We start from the raw sequence: 13,031 nt of genomic DNA, 5'->3' as shown, positions 1-13,031 counted from the left end.
GGATGCTAATATGATGATGGAAACAGAAGCTAAATGCACATTAGGTGCTATGGGAGCATAGACTAGGCTCATATCCAACTTGAGGTTCTATCACAGAATCCCTGCAAGGTGAGGCATCCTTCTCTCTTACTGGGAATATAGCACAGTGGTTCCCCAAATACTGTCCCCTGACTGGCAACAGAAGCCTCACTTAGGAACTTGTTATAAATGCAAAGTCTGGGGTCCCTCTCCAGATTTCCTGAAGCAGAAACTCTGTCCTAATAAGCCCTTCAGGTGAGTAATTTGGATATGCCTCAAGTGTAGGAGCCACTGACACATCAAAATGGTCAAGAGTACAGACTTTCCTATCAGATCAATAGTTCTTGATTCCAACTATGTGTGAACCACCTGGGAATTTTTAAAGGTCCTGATGCTCAGACAAAATTATCTAAATAAATTCTCCAGGATTGGGGCATGGGCCCCTCTCTCTATCTCTACACACATAAAAATGTATTTAATTTTTCCAACTGATTTGAATTCTAGATTAAAGTTGGCTAAATTCAACCTTCAATTGTTGAAGGCCTTCTAGGTGACAAAGTGGCAGGTTGAGAGCAGATGTGAACAAGAAAAAGAAAGAAGAGCAATAACATCTTTTTTTTTTCAATATTGCAGACCAGACACTGAACAAAGAGCTAGAGATACAAAGAAAGAATAAAAAGAAATGATGAAGGAAAGGAAAGGGAAAGAGGAGGATAAGAGAAAATAGAGCTAGCGAGCTATTAGTCACTCTACAAACATGACCTCATTCGGTTCTCATGGCAGTCCTTCCAAGAGGTTGATATTAGACTCATTTTAAAGATGAGAAAACTGAGAAAATGGCAGAGGCTTAGACGGACGTGTTGGTGCTTTGTCCCGGAGCAGATAAGGGCGAGCAGCTGAAATGGGTAACATACAGCCCGAACAAGCAGAGGAGATTCAGCTGAGAGACAGTCTGCAGCCAGGAAAGACAGAGAACTCCTAGAAAATGGGGATGGTTAGAGATTGAGGCTGAAACTTCCCCCTGGGCGCCAGCTCAGCCGCGAGACCGCGCCATCTTGAGTAGCTGTTATCCGCATCCAGAGATCAGCTACTAACCCGGAGGCAACGGCTCTCAAGCAGCACGACTACATGAACTCAGAGGAGACCTGCTTCCCTCCACGGAAAGCAGATTCAAGCAACAGCGGCCTCCTGATCACCACACGCTCTGTCTGGGGAACAGTTGCTGTGTGTGAAGCCTCCCTCCACCAGCCAGAAGAGCCACCACAGCTGTGAACAGCACCCACCAGAGGCCCTGCTATCAATGGAGGAGCTGCTGCTACCACAACCGCCCAAGGAGCAACCACAGCCCGAGGAGCCACTGCCACCCAGGGAGCAGCCACTGCCACCCAGGGAGCAGCACTGAACGACTCAACAACTAGATATGTCAGTGAGATCAAACATGGGTAGACAAAGAAACCCCCAAAGGAAAGAGAAGGAGGACTCACCAGAAAAGCAGCTAAGTGAGACAGAGATATGCAACATGACTGAAAAAGAATTCAGAATAAGGGTCCTAGAGTACATGCACCAGATGTGCAAGAAGCAAGAAGAAACAGATGAAAAAATCAACTACTTATGCAAGAAGCTAGAAGAAACAGATGAAAAAATCAACAACTTAAGTAAGTCCCAAGAAGAAATGAAGAGTGACATAGCTGCAATAAAAAACACCATTGAAAGTATCAACAGTAGACTGGGAGAAGCGGAGGACCAAATTAGTGAATTAGAAGACAAGGAAGCAAAACACACTCAAACTGTACTGCAATTGGAGAAAAAAATTAAAAGACAGGAGCAGAGCCTAAGGGAGCTTTGAGACAACATGAAACGAAACAACATATGAATAATAGGAGTGCCAGAACAACAGAAAGATGAACATGGATTAGAAAACCTATACGAAGAAATAATATCAGAAAACTTCCCTGAGATGGGGGAGAAAAAAGTCACACAAGCCCAGAGAGTCCCAAACAAGGTGAACCCGAAAAGACCCACACCAAGACACATCATAATTACCATGGCAAATGTTCAGGACAAAGAGAGAATCTTACAGGCTGCAAGAGAGAGACGGAAAGTTACATACAAGGGATCTCCCATTAGATTATCAAATGATTTCTCAACAGAAACACATCAGGCCAGAAAAGAATGGACGGAAATCTACAAAGTGATGCAAAGTAAAGGACTGAATCCAAGAATACTCTATCCAGCAAGGCTATCATTCAAAATTGAAGGGGAGATAAGAAGCTTCACAGACAAAAAAAGGCTAAGGGAGTTTATCACCACCAAGCCAGCCATGCAAGAAATGCTAAAGGGACTGGTGTAAAAAGAAGAAATAACAAGCTCAGAAAGAAAACAGCCACACACAAAAAAAGAAATGGCTACAAACAAGTACCTTTCAATAATAACTTTAAATGTAAATGGACTAAATGCTCCAACCAAAAGACATCGAGTGGCTGAATGGATAAAAAAACATGACCCATACATCTGCTGTCTACAAGAGACCCACCTCATTAGAAGGGACTCACACAGACTGAAAGTGAAGGGATGGAAAAATATCTTTCATGCAAATGGAAAGGAAAAGAAAGCTGGGGTAGCAATACTTATATCGGACAAAATACATCTCAAAGTGAAGGCCATAACAAAAGATAAGGAAGGCCACTTCATAATATTAAAGGGATCAATACAACAAGAAGATATAACCCTGGTAAACATATATGCACCCAATGCAGGAGCACCCAAATTCATAAAAAAAACTCCTGGAAGATATCAAAGGAGAGATCGACAACAATATAATCATAGTAGGGGACTTTAATACACCACTGACATCATTGGATAAGTCCGCTAGACAAACAATCAGCAAAGAAACAGCAATCCTAAATGACTCACTAGATCAGATGGACTTAATTGACATCTTCAGAACACTTCACCCCAAAGCCATGGAATATACATTCCTCTCAGGTGCTCATGGGACATATTCAAAAATAGACCACATATTGGGTCACAAGCAAAGTCTCCACAAATTCAAGAAGATTGAAATCATAAAAAGCTTCTCAGACCACGATGGCATAATGTTAGAAATAAACTACAATAAAAACAACCCAAAATACTCAAACACTTGGAAGCTGAATAGCATGTTATTAAATATTGATTGGATTACCAATGACATCAAAGAAGAAATTAAAAACATCCTGGACACTAATGACAATGAAAACACAACAATCCAAAACCTATGGGACACAATGAAAGCAGTCCTGAGAGGGAAGTTTATAGCTCTGCAAGCCTATCTCAAAAAATAAGAAAAAATGGTAGTAAATCATCTAACTCTTCAACTCAAAGAATTAGAAAGAGAGCAACAAGAAAACCCCAGAGTGAGCAGAAGGAAGGAGATAATAAAGATTAGAGCAGAAATAAATGACATAGAGACCAAAAAAACAATACAGAAAATCAATGAAACCAAGAGCTAGTTCTTTGAAAGGATAAACAAGATTGACAAACCTCTAGCCAGGCTCACCAAGAAGCAAAGAGAGAGGTCCCAAATAAACCAAATCAGAAACGATAGAGGCGAAATAACAACAGACCCCACAGAAATACAAATGATTGTTAAACAATACTACAGACAACTCTACTCCAACAAACTAGACAACCTGGAGGAAATGGACAAATTCCTAGAAAAATACAACATTCCAAAACTCAATCAGGAAGAATCTAAAAATCTCAATAGGCCAATAACTATGGAAGAAATTGAAGCAGTCATCAAAAAGCTCCCAGCAAACAAAAGCCCAGGACCAGACGGCTTCTCAGGGGAGTTTTACCAAACTTTCAAGGAAGAACTAAAACCTATCCCCCTCAAACTACTACAAAAAATTCAAGAGGAAGGAACACTTCCAAGCTCATTCTATGAAGCCAGCATCACCCTAATACCAAAACCAGGTAAAGACATCACAATGAAAGAGAATTACAGGCCAATATCCCTCATGAACATAGATGCCAAAATCCTCAACAAAATCTTAGCAAATCGGATCCAGCAGTACATCAGAAGGATCATACACCATGACCAAGTAGGATTTATCCCAGGAATGCAAGGATGGTACAACATCCGTAAATCAATAACCGTAATACATCACATAAACAAATTGAAAGAAAAAAACTACATGGTCATATCAATTGATGCAGAAAAAGCATTCGACAAAATCCAACACCCATTTTTGATAAAAATTCTCAGCAAGGTGGGAATAGAAGGATCATACCTCAACATAATAAAAGCCATATGTGACAGGCCCACAGCCAACATCATACTCGGACAAAAACTAACACCATTTCCCCTAAGAACAGGAACAAGACAGGGATGCCCACTCTCACCACTCCTGTTCAACATAGTCCTGGAAGTATTAGCCATTGCAATTAGGCAAGAAGAAGAAATAAAAGGCATCCAAATTGGAAAAGAGGAAGTAAAACTGTCCTTATTTGCAGGAGACATGATATTATACATACAAAACCCTAGAGACTCCATCAAAAAACTACTAGACTTAATACATGAATTTGGCAATGTAGCAGGATACAAAATTAACCCCAAGAAATCTGAGGCGTTTCTATACACCAATAGTGAACTTTCAGAAAGAGAGATTAGAAAAACAATCCCATTTACCATCGCACCAAAAAAATTAATATACCTAGGAATAAACTTAACTAAAGAGGTAAAAGACCTCTGCTCAGAAAACTACAGGACGTTGAAAAAAGAGATAGAGGAAGACATAAAGAGATGGAAGAGCATACCGTGTTCTTGGATTGGCAGAATCAACATCATTAAAATCCATACTACCCAAAGCAATCTATAAATCCAACGCACTTCCCATTAAAATACCAATGGCCTACTTCAAAGATCTAGAACCAACTCTCCAAAAATTCATCTGGAATAAAAAAAGACCCCGAATAGCTGCAGCGATCCTGAGAAAGAACAAAGTAGGTGGGATCTCAATGCCAGATATCAAGCTGTATTACAAAGCCACTGTTCTCAAAACTGCCTGGTACTGGCACAAGAACAGACATATAGACCAGTGGAATAGAATAGAGAGTCCAGAAATTAGCCCGAACCAATATGCTCAATTAATATTTGACAAAGGAGGCAAGAACATACAATGGAGCCAAGATAGTCTCTTCAATAAATGGTTTTGGGAAAATTGGACAGATATATGCAAGAAAATGAAACTAGACCACCAACTTACACCATACACAAGAATAAACTCAAAATGGATAAAGGACTTTAAATGTACGACAGGAAACCATAAAAACTCTAGAAGAATACAAAGGCAACAAAATCTCAGACATATGCCAAAGCAATTTCTTCACTGATACAGCTCCTAGGGCAGTTGAAACTAAAGAGAAAATGAACAAATGGGACTACATCAAAATAAAAAGCTTCTGCACAGCAAAAGAAACCATCAACAAAACAACAAGAAAACCCACTGTGTGGGAAAACATATTTGCCAACGTCATATCTGATAAGGGCCTAATCTCCAAAATTTATAGGGAACTCATACAACTTAACAAAAAGAAGATAAACAATCCAATCAAAAAATGGGCAAAGGATCTAAATAGACACCTTTCAAAAGAGGACATTCAGAAAGCCAAGAGACATATGAAAACATGCTCAAAGTCACTAATCATCCGAGAGATGCAAATCAAAACAACAATGAGGTACCATCTCACACCTGTCAGACTGGCTATCATCAACAAATCAACAAACGACAAGTGCTGGAGAGGATGTGGAGAAAAAGGAACACTTGTGCACTGCTGGTGGCAATGCAGACTGGTGCAGCCACTATGGAAGACAGTATGGAGTTTCCTCACATAACTGGAAATGGAACTCCCATTTGATCCTGTGATCCCACTTCTAGGAATATATCCCAAGAAACCAGAAACACCAATCAGAAAGGATATGTGCACCCATATGTTCATAGCAGCACAATTCACCATAGCTAAGATCTGGAAACAGCCTAAGTGCCCATCAGTAGATGAATGGATTAGAAAACGGTGGTACATCTACACGATGGAATACTATGCTGCTGCAAAAAAGAAGGAACTCTTACCATTTGCAACAGCATGGATGGAACTGGAGAGCATTATGCTAAGTGAAACAAGCCAGTCAATGCAGGAAAAATACCACATGATCTCACTCATTCATGGATAATAAAGACCATTACAAACTTTTGAACAATAATAGATACAGAGGCAGAGCTGCCTCAAACTGATTTCCAAACTGCAGTGGGAAGGCCAGAGAGGGTTGGGGGGCAGAAGGGAGGGGAGTAAGAGATCAACCGAAGGACTTGTATGCATGCATATAAGCATTACTAATGGACATAAGACACTGGGGGGTAAGGGAGGGCAGGGGATTGTCAAGGGCCGGGGGGGGGGGGGGGGAGAGGACACATATGTAATACCCTTTGTAATACTTACTATAATATTTTTTAAAAGAATAAAAAAAATAAATAAAAATAAAATAAAATAAAAGAATTATAAAAAAAATAAAGATGAGAAAACTGAGACTTGAAAATAATAGTGATTTATCAAGACTATGAGACTAGTAAGTAGCAGAGTCAGTAGTTGTACCAAAGGTTGTCTGCCTCTGGATCCTAGGCCCTTTCTTTGCTTACTGAAAGGCTGTGTAACACAGTGGAGGGCACGTGGGCTCAACCAGACTCCTCACCATCAAACCCTGGCTCCTTTACCTTTGAACTCTGTAACTGTCAGCAAATTACTTAGCCTCTGCCACTGTAAACTGGAGACATTAATGGCAGGTAGGTTGTTGTAAGGTCAGGCGAGTTGATGGAAATAAAGCTTTAGAATAGCATCTGGGCCGTAGTTAAGTGCTGATGCATTTGCTAGCATATTAAACATAATTTTAAAAATCACAAGACTATTACAACAGGCCCCTATTATCATAAAAATCTTATATAATAAAAGCCTAATATGCTAAGTGTCCAGTTGCCCAGTCATCCATTCAACCAATCAAAGAATAATATGCTAATGATATGCTAAGGCCGCTCAACTGCTCACTATGACGTGCACTGACCACCAGGGGGCAGATACTCCAACCAGTAGGTTAGCTTGCTGCTGGGGACAGGCTGATTGAGACTGAGTGAGATGGGCCGGACATGCCCTGGAGCCCTCCTGCAGTCCCTCCACCCCCTGCTGGCCAACCTCCGGTGTCCCTCCCCAGCACCAATTATGCACTGGTGGGGTCCCTCAGTCTGGCCTGCACCCTCTCGCAATCTGGGACCCCTTGGGGAATGTCAGAGAGCCAGTTTCAGCCCAATCCTACAGGCCAGGTTGAGGGACCCCACTGGTGCACGAATTTTTGCACTGGGCTTCTAGTCATTTAATGACAGGAGACATTCAAATCAGTTGATTACAATGTGACCATTTTCATGAAAGTACAAAAGACTTCAGATGAAGTTGCAATTGACTACACTAATATTAAAATGGAAAGTATACTCTTGCCCTGGAAATCCCACTTTTGTGAATCTTTTCTATAGTAGTGGGAAAATTTCAGTGGAAACGTAAGTATGAATGCATTTGTCGCACCATCAGAAAAAGATGAGGAGGACATGAGGAGGTGATGGAGAAAAGAGGAGAAAAAACACTGGAAGCAAAACACACATACACAAATGTCTATCAATATAAAGTATGGTATGTCTGTAAATAGAATATTATACAGTTGTTTGAAAAGTTGTATTTCCCCATATATACTTAAAGGGATAGCTGTTATATTATTAAACAACAACAACAAAAAGAAAGTTGCAGTGTATATAATGTTGTGTGGTTCCATTTAGAAAATGAACAAAAGGCCTACATAGGTTTGTACAAATTTGCGCAAGCATAAAAAAATGGCGGGGATAGTTTCATACCAATTTTGTTCCAAGTATTGCTTTAGGCTTTAGAATTAGAGGAATAGATGGGGGTTGCTAGCTTCTTATTTATTTTGTTGTTATTTTTGTTTATTTGATAAATGAAGAAGAAATAATTTTTGAGATAGTACCAAAACTTTTAGCACACCTTTAGTACACCTTTAACTCTCTGACTCTCCCATAAAATTAAGAGTTTCTGGAGGTCAGGAATCCCCTTATGTTCGTCTCTCAACCTCCAGGGGTAGCACAGATGAAGGCATATGGATACTGAGAAATCCTGTGTGTTGTATTGGGCTGCACTGTTGAGAAATCTCTGAGCAAAGTGCTGACATGGGGCATGAAGGAAAAGGGGTTGCTTGGGAATGGCCCCTATAACCAATAGGATTAGCTTCATTTTCTACTTCAGGGTCTTTGAGACCCAATGGTGAGGGAGAAAATCAATATAGTCTTGATAATTTAGATTTGGTGTGTGAGTGCCCTGGGGCCAATGAATTCAACTTTATTGCTTCGCGGTCTTCATTTGCAAATCAGGATGGTTTGGGTCAGGTTTGCCAATGAATCCTGTCTATTCTCCACCCTGAGAAATTATGGAGATAAATGAAGTTTAAAAACATGAATGTTCTTGGCTTCCTTAGAAATAAGCACATGCAAATTACACAGGTTGCAAATAAGGTGCTGTGATTGAATAAGTCAAATGTTGCTATTCGACTGAAATCAGAGTTCAGGAACATCCAGCTGTGCATTTCCTTGAATCTTCCTGCTATGAAAACATTTTGCAGTGCATATGCTTTGGGGGAAAAAATGTGCTTCTAGTCTCGATCATGGTCACCTGATGATTTGATCGGTAATCAACTAGAGTGCAGATGATGTGAAGAACTTATTACAGGGCAATGAAGCATGCTTAGAATTTATTGCCTCATGTCCTAGCAAGTGTGAAATATAGGCAAGCTCATTCTGTAGCACCTTGAAGTCATTTCAGAGGTAATAGATTAATTAGTCAGCTTCACTTAGCAAGCAAGCAGTGTTGATCATTTGTCATTTGTAGATGGATTTTTTTCTTCCCTTTTCCTCTTTGTCCCAAGAATGTGGGCGATTTAAGGAGAGAGGAGCTTCTGGATTTATTTTCACCCTCACAGACTCTGTACCTTGCCCACAATGGAGATCCAGATGATTTTGTGCAAAGCAATCTGATTCCATTTGCCACAGAGTACCTTGGCCTGACCGGCAAAAAGTGGGCCCTCCGATCTGTGTGCTAAATCGACAGTCCAACCTGGTCTTCAGGCAAACTCGACTTGAACCTGCAACAGAACTTTGGCCAAAAGATGCAAAGAAAAGAAATAGAATTGAATATGGACTGGATCCACTGAAAACTACTACTTCTAGACTTATATTTCTCTTTTGAAAGCCTACTAAGAATGTCAAACAGAAGGAAAATGGACATCTTTTTAGATCTTTCTTATAAGATCAGAATTTTCTACAAAGATTCAGTTCTTAATGGATCTTCCTGGGAAATCCCCTGGCTCCGGATGCACACCATGAAAATCTTTGTTTAGAGCAAGCACTTAATGTGAGAATTGCCTGGCCTGTTCCTGGATTCTCAAATTTGGGCCAATGATAATCAGAAAAGCATGTTTATTTTTTTCCATATGCTGGCAGTTCCAAAAATAAAAAATGTGACTCAAACTGTCTTCAGTAATAATTTATTGGCTGTTGTAACAGAAAAGTTCAGAGTAATCTTTAGGCGTGGCTAAATTCAGGTGCTCAGACTTCGTCAATAGGGGTCTCTCTGTATCTCTCCTCTTTGCTTTCTTCTGTTTTGGCTTTAGTCAGGTTCTTGATTTGTTGTAACAAAATGGCCTCCAGCAGTTCTAAATATACATCCTGGTAGAATAGCAACACCATTATAAAGAGAATTTATTTTTATAATAATTTCATCAAAATCTGAAGGCTGTGTCTTACCAATCCGGCTTGTGTACATTCCTGAACCAAGGCATTAGGGGTGAGTTAATTAAGTGTTTGACCAGACATAGCAGGCTAATATTTAAGTTGAAAATTTTGTATGGTCCTCAAATGATGTTATAAATACCCAAATGGCCCTTGGCAGAAAAAAGGTTCCCCACCCCTGGTTTAGTCATATGGTTACTGCTGGAGTCAAGTCAGTAGATTCAATCCTACACAACTGTGTGGACTAAATTAAGGAGGGTTTCTTTTCAACAGACAAAAAATAGGCTATTACTAAAGAACAGGGAATGGATGATGAGCAGTAAAAAGGAACCAACCCACACAAAAATGTCCATCACTGGAGACAGAGATGGGAAGACCTTTGCTATCAAAGATGGCTCATCCCCAGCGTTTGCTTCAGTGGGCTCTCTAGTAGAATAATTAGACTATGATTCTACTAGAACTGTCAGGCTGTGGCAAAGAACATTGTTGAGTAATTGGCTTATCCTCACCATCTCCTATTGATGTTCCCCCCCATGCCCCCAGAAAAGGTTCATACAACTCAACTGAGTATGTGTCTTACATTGAAAATCATTACAAGGTCCTTGCATTTTTATTCTTTTTAAAATATATACATTTTTATTGATTTCACAGGGGAAGGGAGAGGAGAGAGATAGGAACACCAATGATGAGAGAGAATCACTGATTGGCTGCCTCATACAAGCCCCACACTTGGGCCTGAGCCCGCAACCAGGCATGTGCCCTGACTGGGAATCAAACCATGACCTCCTGGTTCATAGGTCGACACTCAACCACTGAGCCACACCAGCTGGGCTCATTTTTATTCTTGCTGACAAAATTTAAATGCACCAGTGACCTCAATATTCTAAAGGAAAAAAGAAGTTCTAAGGTTCATGTAAAGTACTTTGAGACTGGAAAGGATTGTTTAAAGAGAGTCTGACTGTATGAATGCTTACATTTTTAAACAGCAAATTGAAAAGAGCAGAAATGCTAGTATTAAATTTTAATGTTAGGGAAATGAGCTCTGTCGGGAGGTGTAAGGCAGCAGAGCTTGTAAAGTAATGTGCGTGCATTCAGATTTTAAATTCGTCCTAAATGCCATAGGGGCCATCTTTCATGACTCATATCTCAATGAGAGAGGAGACAGTTGAAGTCTCAGGAGGAAAACTGTAGCTAGAAGTCACACCTCTCCCACCCCCATGTGGACTCTATGTTATGCTGTGAACCTCAGGAACCAAAGGGTTTATTCTAAAGTCCAAAGACCTGTGCCCATGTCAGAGCTGGAAGTTTAATCCTCTCTCTTGGAAGATGAATTAAAATGCAAGAGGTTTGAGAGAGATGAAAAGACCAATGTAGTATCAAAGAAGAAGGTGGCCCGAAACTTTAATACCATAGCTCATCTTCTAATTAAATAAGGAACCAGATATATGTCTGTTGTCAGAACATTTCAGAGAGAGATGCTTCTCCATTAGGGTAGATTTAAAAAGATATAGTCTCTATACTCTAGGTTTTGTAGTTTCTTTCATGGTCTTAAAGGAGGACTTACATGAAAATGAGCCCCTCAGTGTTCTCATAGCACTGTGTCCAGGCCCCTATCATAAAACTGCATTCATTTATTCACTCACTCACTTGTTTAAGAGATATTTATTGGGTATCAGCTATGTTTCAGGCACTATGGACTCATCAAGGAACAAAACAGACAAAGCCAGTGGTTCCTGGAGCTGATAGCCTGAGACTCAAATAAAAACCAGCTAACAAGCAAATATCTACACTAATAAAAGAGAAACATGGTAATTGGCGTACAACCGCTACCCTTCCCATTGGCTAATTAGATAGATATGCAAATTAACCACCAGCCAAGATGGCGGCTAATTTGCATACTGGGGGCGGGCAGACAGTGCCAACCGCCAGCTCCCCTCCATCCAGGGCTGGCGGCAGAAGTCCCTGCCCTCACCCGGGCCTCCCCCAGGGAACCCCGGGCTGGAGGGTGGGACCGAACCTGCTCCACCCTCATCCGGGCCTCCCGCGGGGGACCCGGGGCTGGCGGGTGGGACCGAACCCGCTCCACCCTCATCCGGGCCTCCTGCGGGGGACCCGGGCCTGCGGGTGGGACCGCGATGTTCTGCACCCGCTCCGACCTCATCCGGGCCTCCCGCGGGGACCCAGGGCTGGCGGGTGGGACCGAACCCGCTCCACCCTCATGCGGACCTCCCTCGGGGGTCCTGGAGCTGGCGGGTGGACCGAACCCTCTCCACCCTCATCCGGGCCTCCCGCGGGGGACCTGGGGCTGGCAGGTGCGACCAGGGTGTTCCGCACCTGCTCCACCCTCATCCGGGCCTCCTGCCGGGTCCTGGGGCTGGCGGTGGGGCCGCAGCTATCGGGTACCCACCCGGGTATCCGCTGTGCTACCGGCCAGGCGGCAGCAGTGATCTGCCCGCTGGCGCATCCCATGTGCTACCCAACTGGGGCGGGCAGGTCAGGGGCATGCCTGGCAGCCTCAGTCAGTGCCTCAAGCCCCAGCAGCAGCAGAGGCAGTGGCAATAGCAGTGGCGGCAGTGCCCCCGACCTGCCCGTTCAGGTTTGAGCGGCCCCAAGCGGGCAGTGCTTTCCATCAGCTGATGGTTGGCGAACACTCATGCAGGTGAAATCACCAGCGCCTGCTTTCCCACAGGCCTGAGCCCCTGAGGCCTGTGGGAAAGCAGGCGCCCTGAGCTGGTGATCCCAAAGGCCTGATAGCCGGGCAGTGGAGGCCATGTTGGGACTGGGGAGTGGTGAGCAGGCAGAACATGGCCCTGATTGGGCCAGTCGCTATGATGCCCACTGTAGCAGCACACTGCCTGATCAGGGGGCCAGCAGCCAACCTTGCAGCCCCTCCCCCCTGCAGGCCTTCCCCTGATCAGACTCTCCCATCCACATGGAGAGCAGGGTGCTCAGAGCCTGGACCCTTCCTGGCAGCCCCGAGTCCCTGGGGTTAAGAATTCTGATGGCCCTGCCCAGAGAGTAGAGGTGCCTGAGGGGCAGGGACAGGGACCACAGGCCTCCAGGGAGCACCGCAGAGTTGGCAATGAGAGGAGAGGGCCTGTGAAGGGTGAGAAGGTGAAGCCAGTGGACATCAGCCCA

The 13,031-nt window shown here is 42.8% G+C and overlaps 1 pseudogene; it reads right to left on the bottom strand.

Moving 5' to 3' along the window:
- The window catches only part of LOC139014343 (phosphatidylethanolamine-binding protein 1 pseudogene), a 75,876-nt pseudogene extending 63,822 nt beyond the window's left edge, over positions 1-12,054 (bottom strand).
- Positions 12,055-13,031: the final 977 nt, after the last annotated feature.

The sequence above is a fragment of the Myotis yumanensis genome, unplaced genomic scaffold, assembly GCF_028538775.1.
Source record: "Myotis yumanensis isolate MYYU_CA2020_CCGP unplaced genomic scaffold, mMyoYum1.0.hap1 SCAF_7, whole genome shotgun sequence".
NCBI classification, from domain to species: domain Eukaryota; kingdom Metazoa; phylum Chordata; class Mammalia; order Chiroptera; family Vespertilionidae; genus Myotis; species Myotis yumanensis.
Note: the sequence above shows the minus strand (reverse complement) of the source record. Positions and strands in the feature narration are given on the sequence as shown.